Genomic DNA, 17346 nt, shown 5'->3' with positions numbered 1-17346 from the left:
GTTGTATCAGTTTGAGGTGTACAGCTTAGTGGTCAGACAGTTATATACCTTACAAAGTGCACCCCTGTGACCTTGGCACCATACATAGTCCCTGCAATATTGACTGTACTCATGCCACACCCCACATCTCATGTCTGTTATGTAGCTACCCATTTGCACTTCTTCATACCTTCGCATTTTTGCCTATTTCCCCATAACCCTCCCCTCTAGCTACCATCAGGCTGTTTTCTGTATCTATGAGTCTGTTTTAGTTTTGTTTGCTTGTTTATTCCATCATTTAGATTACACCTATAAGTGACCTATTTCACTTTGCATAATGGTTTCTAGGGCCATCCATGCTGTCACAAATAGTAAGATTTTATTCTTTTTTTTATGGCCAAATAATAATCCATTGTATATATGTATCACAGCTTTTTATCCACTCATCTATTTATGGGAACTTAGGTTGCTTCCATATCTTGGCTATTGTAAATAATGCTGCAATTAACATAGGAGTGCATATATTCTTTCAAATTATTGTTCTGAGTTTCTTTGGGTTAATACCAAGAAGTGGAATCACTGGGTCAAAGGGGGATGCATTTTTAATTTATTGAGGAAGTCAATAAATTAAGTTGATACAGTCACTATGTTTTCCATAGTGGCTGTACCAATCTGCATACATGGGTGTGCAAAAGTTTACATTTACAATACAAATAAATAATTGGTAAATAATAATACAAGAATATAAAGCCTGTGTTTCGTGTACTCACAACTGCAAACCTACTTTTGCCCACTTGTATATCTTTTATAATATACTTTTTTTTTTTGGTAAAAAATATTTCAGCCAAGTTTATCAAGTAGAAATCTTCAAAGTTAGCTTATTAATTATTTGTGTATTGACATCATCCCACTATTGTTTCTGATGAAAAGCATGATATTTAAGAATTGGCACAAAATAATAAATAAAACTTGAATACTGTATATATTGGGTTCATTTCTTATCTCTCACTTTACTGACTGTGTGAACTATCTGAACTTTTGCTTGTAACTCATCTCAATAAAAGAAATAACTTCTTCAAAGAGTCTTTAAAGCTTAATTTTAAGAGTATTTTTTAAAACATCTGGGACAATTTGTACTCATAATCAGCAATAAATTAGCTTTCTTTCTCTTTATGTATATGTTCCTTATCTTTTATGGAGATAAGGTAGTACTTCCTCTAGATGAGAAAAAATAATTTTACTTCCAAATTTTAATAAGATTTCAATCCTGATTTTCACTTCACTTTTCTTAAGCATTCTGTCAACATGATTTCTACATGTATCAATTTTTTTCAAGTACAAACAACCCCAGCATTTCAGGGGTTTATATCAATAAAGACTTGTTTAGCCCTCATGATATATTATGTGACTGATCAGTGGTGACTCTGTTGCAGGATCCACCTTACTCAGGATTATAGCTCTGCTCCATGTGTCTTCTCACTAGGGATTTGGGCTAATGCAGAAACCATTATAAGGGGCACGCTTGTTTTTGTGCTGTTGGGAGCACTAATTACGCACAATATATATTTAAGGAAAATATGTCATGTAACTCTCCAGGAATTCTATCTTTAGATCATTATGATTGGTCAGAATTGTTACTTTTGAACTAAGATAGTTTACCTTCATTAAATTGCATTTTAAAGTTATCTCTTTGGATTTTAAAGTCACTACCAGAATGAGCAATATAAATGCCCTATTTCAAGAGCAACAACCATATTATAGCAGATATTCCATCAGTTAGATTCTCTCCATAAAGTCATAGATAAGAAATCTTTTTGGATTTCAGTCTTATAAAGTGTATTATTTCTTTGACTAATGGAGATATTTACCCTCTGATTATTTTACTATTTTGCTTTGTCTCTGAGGAAGCTCAGAAACAAATATAAAGGTCAGTCACTGAAATTATATTGATCCTAATGGTTAGCACATGTTGACATTCACTTTTATTGCGCCATGATTTTCTACTTTTATGTATGTTTTATATACATCCCCATTCATAGCTATTTGTTATTACTAACTGTAACTCCTCTGTGATAACAAAATAAATGTGTGTGTGTGTGTGTGTGTGTGTGTGTGTGTGTGTGTTTGAAGTTTGGCAGCATAAAGTTACTGTGCCTCTGATGATTAGTTATTTGTGAAAGGCTGTCACACATTTAATTTTACATTTTTGTTTTGTTTTTCCCTATGGATATGGCCAAAATAAAAAAAAAATAAGGACAAAAGATCCCTGCTTCTACTTCTTATTTAAACTAGGTTAGTCTTCTCAGTGTGATTGGTGTCATTAGGTAATTTTGGGTGAAAGGCTATGAGTGCAATCCCTTCAGGGAAAACTATTAATAGCTGTTAAAATAGAAGCTATTAAAAACTATAAATCATATTCACTACCATGTCAATGGCTCTACCTTTCATATGAAGCCTGAAGTAATTTAGGTTTGGAAAGAAAGAAAAGAAAAAGGAGATCAGTAGTCTTAAAGAGTCTGTATGGGGAAAATGAATACTAAAAACATGAGTTTCAGAGACAGACCGACCTGGTTTGGCAGCCATGCTCCACAAAGTGTAAGCCGTGTGAATTTACACTGATTTTATAACCTCTGCAAATTTCATTTTTTTTCTTTTTCTGTAACTTTCATACTGGTATATGACATACAGATATTACACTGCATAAGCACTAAGTGTAAAGATATAAATTTGTGTATATTTCTGCCACCAATTAGCCACAACACAGGACACAATTTTCATACATATACAAAAGTTAGGTATCCCTTCTTAGTAAATAAACTCTGACGTTTTTGAGCATAAATTTGTTTTGTTTGAATACACACACACACACACACACACGCACACACAGAGATAACATGTATACCTTTATGTCTGGCTTTTTTTGTTTAACATTTTATTTGTGAAATTCATCCATTTTATTAAGTATACTAGTGGTTTTTTTTGGTTAGTGCATAATTTTCCATTGTATAGCTATACTACACTTTAACTATTCTACTGTTGATGGACATTTGTTTCCATTTGGGGGCTATAAATCTGCTTTGAACAGATTTAATAATGAACTTAAAACCGCATTTCCCTTAAATATACTGTTAAATATTAGAAATATGGAAGCATAGGTAGGCATATGTTAAGAATGAATGGGTACTGTGAAACAGCATTCAAAAACAGTGTATCGCCGAAACCGGTTTGGCTCAGTGGATAGAGCGCCAGCCTGCGGACTCAAGGGTCCCGGGTTCAATTCCGGTCAAGGGCATGTACCTGGGTTGCGGGCACATCCCCAGTGGGAGATGTGCAGGAGGCAGCTGATCAATGTTTCTCTCGCATCGATGTTTCTAACTCTCTATCTCTCTCCCTTCCTCTCTGTAAAAAATCAATAAAATATATTTAAAAACAAAAACACAAAAACAGTGTATCAGTGTGCACTCAATAAATGATAGTCATTTGCTTCATATTGTGGTCCACACTTGAGAGTGTGAGTCTTTTTAATTATAGCCATTCTATAAGTGGTATATTTGAATCTTTTTGTTTTAATTTGCACTTCCTAGAAAATTAATTACGTCGTACACTTTTTTCATATAGTATGCCCTACAGAGCCTCTTTTAGGGAAAATTTCCTTCACATGTTTCTCACATTTTATTAAATTGTTGTCTTTTTTGATAATTTTAATAATTCTTCATATATTATAAATTTCAGTCCTTTGCCAAATATCTGCTAGTCTTTGGCTTTTGGTGTACTAACTGATGCCATCTGATAAACAGATATTCTTAGTTTTAATTAAAATCATTTTATAAATCTTCTTTATATTTAGTAAATGTTGTGTCCTGTTTTAGAAATTTGTGTAAAGTTCAGAAAATATTATTTATATTTTCTTTTAGAAGTTTTAGCATTTTACCTTTCACATTTGATCTGTGTTTTAAATCAATGTAATTTATGTATATGTATGAGGTAGAGGTCATGGGTCACTGTCAGAAATATATCCAACTTTTCCGATACATTTATTAGAAAAACTATACATTCTTCCAATATGTTGCAGTGGAATCTTTAGCATAAATTAAGGGATTATTTAATTATGGGTGTTTATGTATTCTCCACTTCATTTAATTGGTTCATTTGTCTATTCTTTCCTTGTTATTCCACTGTCTTAATTACTGTAGCTTCATACTGCATTTTAAAATTTGGTGTTGTAAGTTTGTCAGATTTATCCATTTTAAACATAGAATCTAGACCATTCCAAGTTATTTGCATTATCATATAAACTTTGAAGTCTGCTTGTTGAGTTCCAAAATTAAAGCTAAGAATTTTATTGGAAATACATTGATTTTACAAATAAATTTGGAGAAAATAGACATCTTCACAACAAATATACATATTCACTTCTTTGTTTTTTATTAATCTAAGCAATGTTTTAGGATAACTTTCAGTATAGGGGTCTTGTAATTACTAAATATATGGTCTTTTTGGTGCTAATGTAAAATATATTTAAATTTTATTTTCTGTTGTTAGTATATAGAAATGCAGTCTATTTTGTACATTTATTATACATAAAATGATAATGCAAAGATACTTTATTTTCTACTAATATTTTATTTGTATAGTTTTTCTATTTTTCCAGCTTTTAAAATATAATTTAAAAATTGTAAAATATTTAAAATGTGTATTTTGATGATTTAATATTCATACAAATTGTAAAATAATTATTCCAATCTAGTTAATTAGCACATCCATCACCTCAATAACGTTTTTTTTGGTGAGAACATTTAAGTTCTACTCTTACCAAAGTTTCAATTATACAATGAAATGTTATTGACAATAGTTACCATGCTATATATTAGATACTCAAACTTCATTCCTCTTACAGCTGAAGTGTGAGCCCTTTAAACCAAGCTCTCCCTATTTACTTCACCCCCAGCCCCTGATCACCAGTTTCCTATATTCTGTTTCTATAAGTTAGAATTTTTTTAATTTTTTTTTTTTTTTTTTTTAGGATTCCACATATAAGTAGTACCATGCAGTATTTATCTTTCTCTGTCTGGCTTATTTCACTTAGAATGATGCCCTCAAGGTCCATCCGTATTTATGTTTACACAAACAGCAGGATTTCCTTCTTCCTTATTCCTGAATATTTCATTGCTTGTATGCATCTGTGTATACAAATCTTCTGTGTCCATTCACCCAGTGATGGACGTTTATGTTGTTTCCATATCTCAGCTGTTGTGAATAATGCTGCTATGAATATGAGTGCAGATCTCTTTGATATACACCTCAAAGTAAAATTACTGGATCAGATGTCAATTCTATTTCTAATATTTTGAGGAAACTCCATACTGTTTTCCATAGTGGCTGCATCAATTTACAATTTTATCAACAGTTCACAAGGGTCCCCTTTTCATTATATCCTCACTAATGCTTATTATCCCTTGTCTCCTTGATGCTAGCCATCCTAACAGGTATTAGATGATATCTTATTGTGGTTTTGATTTGCATTGCCCTGAGGATCAGTGATGTTGAACACCTTTTCATATACCTGTGATGCATATCTTCTTTGAAAAAAAAGTCTATTCAGTTCCTCTTTCTTTCCCTCTCCTTTTATTCTTTGATCACAATGTCCTTTTTATCTGCTTTCAAGATTCTCTCTCTCTCTCTCTCTCTCTCTCTTTTCTTTTTTAGTAATTTGACTATGGTAAACTTAGATGTGATTTCTTTTTAATATTTGTAACTTTCTTAACATCTTTAATTTAGTGGGTCATATTTTTCTTCAGTTTCAGAAATGTTTAGCTATTCATTGATTTCAAACATTGTGTGTATTTAACTTTTCTGGATATGAAATTTCATTTATGCTTGATTTTGGGCTGTATGACACATTTCTCACATTCTTTTTTGTTATCTCATTTTTTTTGTATTGTGCTTCATTTTGGACAATTTCTAAATATAATCTTTGACTTTTCTAATGCAGCATTATAAAATTCTATCCAATGGATTAAGTGCAGATATTGTACTATTCCATTTCTAGATGATTCATTAGAATACATCATATGTTTAAGTTTTCTTTTGAAATTCTCCTCTTTTTATACATTTTTGTCCATAGAATTATTTTTAAAACTTTCATACCATACTTTTTAAAAAATGTTTTAATGATATTTGCATTATCTGATACATCAGTGATATGCTTCTTCCTTTGTTCTTTATTTTTTCTCTATTGAATTGGTCACATTATCTTGCCTTTGTGCATGGAGCTTATTTTTAAAAGTTATTATATGCCTGAGATTTTGTATGACAAGACTGTTGAAATTTTTGTGATGATTTTCTTTTATTAGGGAGAATTGCATTTTGTTTTTTCAATCAATTAGAGTGAGCAGTAGATTACCATAGGGGATCTTGTTGCATCAGAGCTAGGTTGCAATTTCATAAAAAAGTAATTATAGCTTTGGTTCCTTATATGTGAAACTCTCAATCTTTTGTTTTAAAGCATAGCATTATTTCTCAGGCCTGTGAGACTGAACCAGGTTCAGCTCTGTTCTTTCAATGTTTTGGCATTTCAATCATTACCCTCATCCCATTGAGACTCAAAATACATCGAATGTCTTTAAGAGGAAAACTGGTCTTCTGTTTGAGAGAGGTTCTCTTACACTCATTGAGCTTCATCTCTTAAACACTATGAGGCTTCAGGAGATTTCATTCTCTCCATTTCCTAATTGAAGCTGCAGATCTAGGCATATTTCATAGATAGATATAGATATAGATATAGATATATATACTGAGTGGCCAGATTATTATGACCACCTGACGTTTGTAAGAAAATTAGCTATAATTTTATGCTGAAGTTGCTAGAGGGCCAGCCCATTATAAATAGGGAAGCAGGTTCTTTACCACGACAGTAGAAGTGACTTTTTTCTGAAGATATGGGTAAACAATGTAATTTAACAGCCTTTGAACATGGGATATATATATTATATTATATTATATTATATTATATTATATTATATTAATTATATTTGGGGACTCTCCAGATTCTAATATTTCCTGCAAGCTTTTGTGATTATCAAAAGTTCTGTTATTTTCTCTTTTTCCAAAAAGAGTCCTTTTAGTCCAAGCCAAACTCTTAGCCTTTGTCCAGAATTAACATGTTCTCTCAGGGAAGAATGTTTCCAGCAACATATCACCTAAGGAAAGGGTAAGGAAAACTATAAACTTTTTAAAATTATGCAAATTGAAGCATATTCAAAATACCAAGTAAACTTGCTCAGTCTAGATAGGTAGTGGATAAGGCAATTAAATAATTAATTGATGCAATAGTAAATATTTTTGGTATCCTCATAAAATAGGATATTTAAACTGAAACAAATAAAGAAATTAATTTTCAAACATGTAAGCACGTGTTTACTGAGCACTTACGGTGAGCTTGGCTCCATATGAGGCAATATGATATGCAGAAGAGCAAGACATTGACCTTGCTTATATTGGGCTCACAATAAAGGACACTAGTCATATCATATTTTTACAAATACAAAAATAAAATATTGGAATAGGTTTAAAGATAATACCCTAAAGGGAATGGATAAATACATGAGATGTAGGTATACAGAGTAGATGCCATGGAATTTATGATGTTTGTTGTGGGATTTGATAAACATTAATCTGCCAGAGAAGTAAGGGAATAGTAAATAAGAATTCTTACACTGATGGAAAAATATATACAAACTTATACAATGTAAAATAGTTTAATGAGTTTAGGTGTTCTAAGCAACTTATTATTATTTTATTTGGAAGTATGGTAGGCTATGAAGTTGGAGATTTCAGTGGTTACTGGATTCTGATGCCTTATAGCTTTTCCAGTTTTTGGGATATGATTTTAGAAGACCAGAACCAATAGAAAATTTTACATATGAAATAAGGGAAAATAAGGATAGATAACAATATAATACAGAAATATTATATAATATGGACAGAAAAATTCTATTCCACTCATCCTCAATCGAAAAGTAAATATATGGACCCCGTCTTCAAGAAGTTTACATTTCAGTTGTAGAAATAAAACAAATATATAGGAGCAAATTAAGAAATAAAGAGTTTATTGTTCTTTAAAGTAGTTTAAGGTCAAATGAGAAAGAAAAGAATGATAATTGAAGAAATAGGAGAAGTAAATATAAAATATCCAGAAGTTAAGGTAACAGCACAAAATGACTGACATAATTATGACTGTATTTCATAATAAAATGGGGGAAAAAACACCTTATATTCAAAGAGGGGAAAACTTAATATAATTAAGATGTTGATACTCCCTAAATTGATCTATGTAGGGAGCGGCTATAGGGTCAAGCCTCAGACTGACCTGTGGCAGGGCCACAAACAAGTCCCAGCTTGGAAGGCAGAGCCCTCCTAGCACTAGTAAGCTTGACCTTATAGCCCTTCCTTGTTCCTAGGTAGCTAATGCGCTATGGGAGGTGCAGCAAGTGCTGCCAAAACAAGGCTTGAGTAACTAAATAGATGTGAAACTCCCAAGAACATTGTAAACATGTTGACCACTCCCCTTGTTTTGCTTCGTGTAATCTGACCATAAAACAAAGCTTCCGCTTACAGGCTGTGTAACTGTCTCCTCATCCAGGCAGTGATCCTACCTGGCCCCAACTGTATTTTCTGGTCTGTCTTCTTTAATCCTTCACCGCCCCTCCTCAGGTTCACCCCTGGCCATGCTGGACTCGGTTCAGATCTATATATTTAACATAATCCTTATTACTAGTAGCTCCTTTCTGTGTGCAAAAACTGTCAGGCTGTTACTAAAAATCATGTGGAAATAAAAGGGACCCAGAGTAGGCAAGCAACCTTGAGTAAAAAAGAAAAAAATCAAATTTGGAGGACTTAACAATTCCCAATTTCAATACTTACTACAAAGCTACCATAATCAAATCATACATGATATTGAAAAACATGGGTGATCAATGACTATAATTGAGGACCAAGTAATAAATGCTTACTTCTATGGTAAATAGGTTTTCTTAAAAGCTGCCACAAAGATTCAATATATAGAGAAAAAAATCAATGGAGATGGAACTAATGGACTGCACTGGGGAACAGTAAGACATGGGAAAATCTAGAAAGAGAATCGAATTGGGCAAGACTGAATTGAGCAAATATCATGATATGGATTTAAAGGAGTTTGTAGATGCTTTCAATCACTGAAATAACTTGAAATGTGTTCAAAAAGTTCAAAACGATTGCTAAGAATAGGGTGATTGGATTTAAAATAGACAATCAAGTTGCTTTAAATGTCTAGATATCACTGTGGCCTATTATATTACTCACTAAACTTCTCTTGTCTATAGGATTTCATCAACTCTAACCTGGCCTATTACAGTAGCCTCTACATGCCAATTCCTTATTTCAATCTTTCTGTCCTCACTGCTCCAAATATAATATATAAAAAACACTAACTTGTCCATTTCATTCCCCTGCTTAAACCTTCAAAACAGACTTATCACTTATGAGCCAAAGTATTCTCCCCTACATTACCATTTCTCTTTCATGGCTGGTTCTTTCCATCAGCACACAAACATGTTCTAGCATCTGTCATTTGTATAAATAAACACACAAACAAATAAGGAAATGACATGCCTCCACTTGCCTCTCAGATACTACTTTCATTTTTGTTGTTACATTGCACACACATAAAAAAAAAACTTTAAAATTTTTATTTTTTTATGTATCCCTCTATTTTTATTTTCTATTTTTAGTAGGCTGAAGATCTCCCCTTAAAGATAGCCATATTCTAAACCCTGGGATCTGTGAATGGATATTTCCTTATGTGGCAACCAAAGAGTTTTTTCGATGTGATTGTGTTAAGAATATTGAGATGCAGAGATTATTTTGGGTTATCCAGTGAATCTTAAATACAATTATATGTGTTTTCATAAGAGAGAGGCTGGTGGAGAGTAGATACACACAGACAGAAAAGGAGGCAACATAACCATCAAGGCACAGAATAGAGTGATTCAGCTGGCAGCCACCAGAAACTAGAAAAATGTACCTAAAATACTATATCTAAAGTAATTATTGATTTCCTTTTCATCTCCTATAGTTCTTTTCCCAATCTTATGTCTCAGTATATGGTATCACAGCCCACACACTTAGACAAAATAACAACGACAACAACAAACTTGACTCATTTCCCTGTATTAACAACATAAGCAAGTCTTGTCGATTGTCCTTCATAAGGTGACTTCAGTTTTACTGTTTATCCACTGTGCATCATACCTTACGATGCCATTCTCTCTAATCTGGACAATGTAACTACTATTTTACCTTGGTCTCCCAGCTTTCTATTCCAGTCTACAGTATAATATCCACTCAACAAACAGAGGGCTTTTAAAAAAATTAGGCAATATCACTCCCCTGTTTAAAATACTCCATTTATTTTGTACTTCACTTTGTATTAAATAAACTTTCAACATGAACTCTGATGTCCTAAATATTATGGCCTCTTTATGTGAGTTACTCTCTACTTTTGATTAGCAAAACTTTTATATACTCCTAGACCTTTTTTTTTCCATTTGAATTTTCATCTGTCATAAATTCTCATGTTTTTATTGAAGTCTTCATCCAAATATCTTAAAGATGCTCACTTTGACCATCCAACCTAAAAAATGTGATAACTACCCTCCTTTTGTCAACCTTTCTCATATTATCCTGTTGTAGTACATTAACACTTAATAGCAAATAAAATATTATTGTTTACTTTTATTTTTATATTTTCCCCCCAGTGAGGAAAAAATAGGTTGGCATATAGCTGATACTTAATAAATATATTTGAGAGAATAAAGATTCTCTCAATAAAGATTCATACTTATTGAGTCTTCTCCTTCAGAAATTTCATCTCCCAATTTAAAGTACACAATTTATATCACTGCTTATCATAACTTTTTCCCCTCTAAAATGTCTTTCCCTCTTTCTTTACCTGAAAAAAAAAAAATCAATCATTTTTCACAGTGATAACATCTTTCCCAGAAACAGGTCAACACTCACAGCTCCTTCACAGGAATTACACCTCATACCAAGGTTGAAAAAGGGAATGAAAATAATCATTATTGGGATGAGGTAGTCATGTGGAGAAATGGGTACTCAGTCAGAATATGAACTGTGCTAGAATGGAAGAAGGGAAAAATATCTGCAGGGTAGAACTAGAAAATCTGTGTTACACATATCACCACAGAAGCCACTGCGGGATGGAGAAGATGTTGTGTGACTGGCATGCCATTATGGCACTTGTGATTTATACATCTCTACAGATTTTTTTTTTAAAATTTAGAATAGTTCTGAGTTTAAATAACTATTTTTAAAAAACAGTAGAACAATTTGAAATCTTTTTGGAAATAAGCATAATGATCATTACCCATTTATTTTCTTTTTTTTTTTCATTTAAGTATTTTTTACTGGAATGTATCTGTGAAGTAAAAATGAAAATTTGTTTCCAGATTAAAAATCTTATTTATCATGCAAAGATTCTGTTATTACTTTGTTATTTCCTGTGAGTCATGTCTATTGCCTTTCCAAATGAACTAAAACATATTTTGTGCTGAATAAAATATGCTATCTCCAGTGGCAATTCCTACTTTTATTTGTTTTCCACACGGTTGCTATTGAAAAAGACAGACATTTTTCTACAGGCTAATCTCCACTATCTCCTTTAGGCCCCCAGAGAGAGTTGTGTTATGGTGGGAAGATAATTGGAAGTGGTAGCAAACGTTGCTCTGAAAACATAAATTAGTATAATCTCTTTGGAAAACAATTTAGCAGCAGGTATGTGCAGCCTAATTGTGTTCATGTTCTTTGACCTAGTAATTCTGGTTTCAGCAACACATCTTAAGCAAATACTAGGATGAGGATAATAATTTGTACGTAAGGATTTGCACTGCATAGTCATGTATATTAAGGAATAAATGGGCAATTACTTGATTATATAAAAGTAGATGATTGGTTAAATAAATCATGGTATACCCATATAAAGGAATACGCTAGTACTAGTAAAAATGCTGTGCATTAATATATAATGCCATGGAAAGACATTCATAATAAACTTTGTGAGAATGCTGGCTACGAAGCTGCATGACCTTCAAAATTCCAATTTTATGGGGGAAAAAACTTGTATACGTTTGTGTATGTGTCTATCAGAGAGAGAGAAGTGGCAGAAAAATATTTAAAAATATAGTAATTTTTTATGAATGGTAGCTTATGATGTTTATTTTCTGCAGTTTTTAAATACATTCATTTATTTATATTTATACTTATATTACATAGAATTATATCTTATACATATCTATGCATATATACAATTCATATATATTATTTATATATTATCATAATAATAAAAGCATAATATGCTAATTAGACTGGACGACCTTCCAGACGAAGCCACAGCTGCGAGGGCCGAGCCCCTTGCATGAATTTTGTGTATCAGGCCTCTAGTCTATAATATTGGTGTATGTTATATAAATACTAATATAAACACATGTGTCTCTGTTTCTCTGTGTGTAGTGTAATGCATATTCTTTAAAAACACACACACTGATTTGGGGTTAGAAGAGCAGAATTTGGAACCAGCCCTTGTTTCTTAGTCTTAGTAAATTTCTGAATGTCCCCTACCCCTCTGGAAGGAACAGGGTTAATTCAGCTGGATACAACCTGAGTGGTGAGGATTGAAGCATAGAGTTCTCTGATACCAGCAAGGGAGATAATGGGTTCTGCTGAATAAAGCTAGGCTGGAGTTCACTTAGTAATACAAAATCCAAATCCAAATCTCTCTTGGGGTCAAATGTGGTAACACGATTTGGAGTTTTAGAATTATGAAGTAATTTTTTTTTTCCTGAATAGATCTGATGCTTTTCTGGTGCTTTGTAAGACTTTCCACTGTGTTTTATCCTTGACACCTTTCTGAGTTCCCACGGATCTACCAAAGCTCCTTTTTATTGCTTGGGAGATCAGTTCATTTAATTTAATATTCTTTGAATATGTACAGTGAAATAATAATACTGAAAAATAGACACCATCCTTGAGATAATGGAATTAATCTTTCTCGTTTTTACTTCACACTTTTCACTTTGAAAATTCCATTCTGTTTGATTTTCTTCTTGAATTTTGTCCATTTTCTCCCTCAATGACTAATAATGTTCTGTCTGTTGTATTTGATTGCACATTTGCTCCAAATACTATTTCGTTGATTATATATTTTATTTATAGGCATGCAGTGCATGAAAAATATGACAGCAATCTAATGCTTGATTTAGATTTATGTATATATTACTGTAGTGATAATAAGTTCTGATTGGGGAGAACTTATTATTTTTAAATATATTTTTATTGATTTTAGAGAGGAAGAGAGAGGGAGAGAAAGATAAAAACATCAATGATGAGAGAGAATCATTGATTGGCTGCCTCCTGCACAACCCCTACTGGGACTGAGCCTGAAACCTGGCATGTGCCCTGACTAAGAATCAAACTGTGACATACCTGTCTATAGGTTGGTGCTCAACCATTGAGCCACACTGCTTGGGCTAAACAACTTAATTTTAAGATGATGATTGTATGATGGTCATGTACCATATGTGAGGCATTTGTACGCATGCTTTATATTAATTAATTTAATCTTTATAGCAACTCTGTGAGAGAGATATAGTTACTACCTCCATTTTATGTGAGAAGACTGAGACCTAGAGTTTTGCCTAAGGTTATACACAGATCACAGAGTTTGTTGCTGGCAGAGTTGTGGTTTAAACCCAGGTAGTGTGGATCAGAGGTCAAACATTTCACTACTCTGCTGCTATATCTCCTTCATACATATGACCTCTTTGTAACTTAGACTCTCTTGGTAACTTCATTTTCTGATCTTTATTAAACTCATCTTTAAATCAAGTATCTAGCTCCTAGTTTTGTATGTGTGATATTTCAACTCCCTTCACAAGCATTAAGCCCTTACATGTGTCAGGCGTTGTACTGGCATTGAGAATAACAATACGGAATCAGACACAACTGTTGACCTCCAGGTGTTTACTCCTTAGAAGTTAAAGATGTAAGCAAATAATAATGTGTGTGTTTCAAGAGCAAGTATTTACCAGGTAGCTAAAATGTGACATGGGCTGAGTAATCTATAGAATACATTCAGGACATAGGAGTCATAAAGAGGAGCATTCACTGACTTGGAGAGTGTAACTTCATCAACCTAGAGCCCATAATGACAGAGCCTTACTAATTCATTTCTTGTGTCCATATAAGAGTGTTTGACACAGTAGACACTTTGACACAAAGTAAATGTAAGTACCAAATGATTAATTAAATGAAGTGGAATCTCTAATAATAAAAGCATAATATGCTAATTAGACCAGAGAGCTGAAAAACCATCTGGATGTCATTCCGAATGTCCTCTGGAGGAAGCTGCAGCAATGGGGAATGAGGCAGAGGTGGTTAGGGGCGATCAGGCAGGCAGGTGAGTGGTTAAGGGCAATCAGGCAGTCAGGCAAGCAGGGAGCGGTTAGGAACCAGTGGTCCCAGATTGCAAGAGGGATGTCTGACTGCGGGTTTAGGGACTGCTGCATACAGGATTGGGCCTAAACTGACAGTTGGACATCCCCTGAGGGGTACTGGATTGCGAGAGGGTACAGGCCGGGTGAGGGACACCGCCCCCCCCCCACCCCCGTGCACAAATTTTGTGCACCGGGCCTCTAGTCTACACTAATAAAAGAGAAACATGGTAATTGGCGTACGACCGCTACCCTTCCCATTGGCTAATTAGCGAGATATGCAAATTAATCACCAGCCAAGATGGCGGTTAACTGTCAACAAAGATGGCGGTTAATTTGCATATGTAGGCACAATGCAGGGAGGCAAAATGGAAAGCACAGAAGAAGCCCCCTGGCACCCCCAGGGGGGAGCTAAGAGCCGGGGGGCAGGGCAAAGGCAGCCCCCAGGGCCGCCTTTGCCCTGCACCCCAGCCATGATCGGAGAATCCTGGCCTTTGCCGCACTGGCCAGTGATAGCAGGAAGTAGGGGTGGAGCCAGCAATGGGAGCTGGGCAGGGGTGGAGCCCGGGATCGCCGGGTGGCTGCAGCCGCTGCCCGGAGCCCACGATCAGGGAGCGGTTGCAGCTGGGTGGGGGGGGGGGGGGCAGCTGCAGCTGGGGGTCCCCGTTGCCCTAACACCTCGGCCAGAGGCATTAGGCACGGGCAGGGGCAGAGCCCATGGGGGGCGGCTGGAGCTTGGGGGATCCTCTGCCCGGGCCTAACACCTCCGCCAGAGGCAAAAGGCCCGGGAGGGGCGGCTGCAGCTGGGGTCCCCGCTGCCCGGGCCTAACGCCTCGGCCAGAGGCGTAAGGCCCAGGCAGGGGCGGAGCCCACAATGGAGGGGGCTGCAGCTGGTGGGTCCCCTGCCCCGGCCTAACGCCTTGGCTAAAGGCGTTAGGCCCGGGAAGGGGCGGAGCTCACGATCGGGGGGAGGCTGCAGCTGGGGGGGGTCCCCTGCCTGGTCCTAATGCCTCGGCCAGATGCGTTAGGCTGGGCAGGGACGGCTGCAGCTGGGGGTCCCCACTGCCCGGGCCTCACGCCTAAGCCAGAGGCGTTAGGCCCAGGCAAGGGTAGAGCCCACGATCGCAGGCGGCTGCAGCTGGGGGCGTCCCCTGCCCACCATCGGGGGGCAGCTGCAGCGAGGGTCCCCTGCCCGGGCCTAACGCCTCGGCCAGAGGCATAAGGCCGGGGCAGGGGCGGAGCCCACGATCGGGGGTGGCTGCAGCTGGGGGTTCCCCTGCCTGGGCCTAATGCCTTGGCCAGAGGAGGTGTTAGGCCGGGGCAGGGGCAGCTGCAGCGAGGGTCCCCTGCCGCCTCCGCCAGAGGCATAAGGTGGGGGCAGGGGCGGAGCCCACGATCGGGGGCGGCTGCAGCTGGGTGTCCCCACTGCCCGGGCCTCACGCCTCAGCCAGAGGCATAAGGCCCGGGCAGGGGCGGAGCCCACGATAGGGGGGCAGCTGCAGCTTGGGCTCCCTGCTGCCCAGGCCTAATGCCTTGGCCAGAGGTGTTAGGTGTGAGCATGGGCAGAGCCAGCGATCATGAGCAGGGGCAACGTGGGCGATCGTAGGGAGCTGGGGGTCCCCTGCCCACCCTGATCTGGGACACCCTTCAGGGCAAACCAGCTGGCTCCCACCCATGCACCAGGCTTCTATCCTATATAATAAAAGGGTAATGTGCACATGCAATTTTTTTCCCCAAATATATTTTATTGATTTTTTACAGAGAGGAAGGAAGAGGGATAGAGAGTTAGAAACATCGATGAGAGCGAAACTTCGATCAGCTGCCTCCTGCACACCCCCTACTGGGGATGTGTACGCAACCAGAGTACATGCCCTTGACGAGAATCGAACCTGGGACCCTTCAGTCTGCAGGCCGATGCTCTATCCACTGAGCCAAACCCGTTAGCGCGGTAATGTGCAAATTGACCCTAACAGCAGAACGACTGGGAATGACTGGTCACTATGACACACACTGACCACCAGGGGGCAGATGCTCAATGCAGGAACTGCCCCCTGGTAGTCAGTGCACTCCCACAGGGGGAGCTCTGCTCAGCCACAAGCCAGGCTGAAGGCATCACATTGGCGATGGTGGGAGCCTCTCCTGCCTCCTCAGCAGCTCTGTGGATGTTCAACTGCAGCTTCGGCCCGCTGGCAAGTGGACATCCCCCAAGGGATGTATCACTGCCAGCTTAGGCACAATCCCCAGGGGAGCAGGCCTAAGCCAGCAGGTGGACATCGCGGAGGGGTCCCAGACTGCGAGAGGGCACAGGCTGGGCTGAGGGACCCCCGAGCGCACAAATTTTTGTGCACGGGGCCTCTAGTATTTTAATAATATGACTAGTTACCAACTTTATTTAGCACTTATGCTTTAGTATAACCACTGGGCTGTATGCTTTATATAGATAATCTTTAAGCCATTACAATAACACCCTCATGTAACTATTGCCTTCATTTTTCCAGATGGCAAACAGAAGCACAGATAAATTATCTTAACCATGGCACACAGATGATGATAATATATCAGTTTTGAAGCAAAAACTTTGTTTTTAACTACTTGCATGATTGTTTCCTAATTAGAAAGAATACATAGTAGAGTTTCACCATAGTAGCCACTATTGTCTGTTTTCTTTTCATTACCTCATTTTTTCCACTCAGGAAATAGTGCTGCACTCTATTTAGTTACTGCAGATAATCTGTGAATCAGACAAAGAATATCCCTATATCCTGTACTTATGAGCTTGTATTCTTCTCTTCTCCTTTATGCCAGAGGCCAAAGCAATTCTCAT

This window comes from Myotis yumanensis, unplaced genomic scaffold, assembly GCF_028538775.1.
Source record: "Myotis yumanensis isolate MYYU_CA2020_CCGP unplaced genomic scaffold, mMyoYum1.0.hap1 SCAF_10, whole genome shotgun sequence".
In the NCBI taxonomy this organism is placed as follows: Eukaryota; Metazoa; Chordata; class Mammalia; order Chiroptera; family Vespertilionidae; genus Myotis; species Myotis yumanensis.
This window is presented reverse-complemented; position numbering follows the sequence as displayed.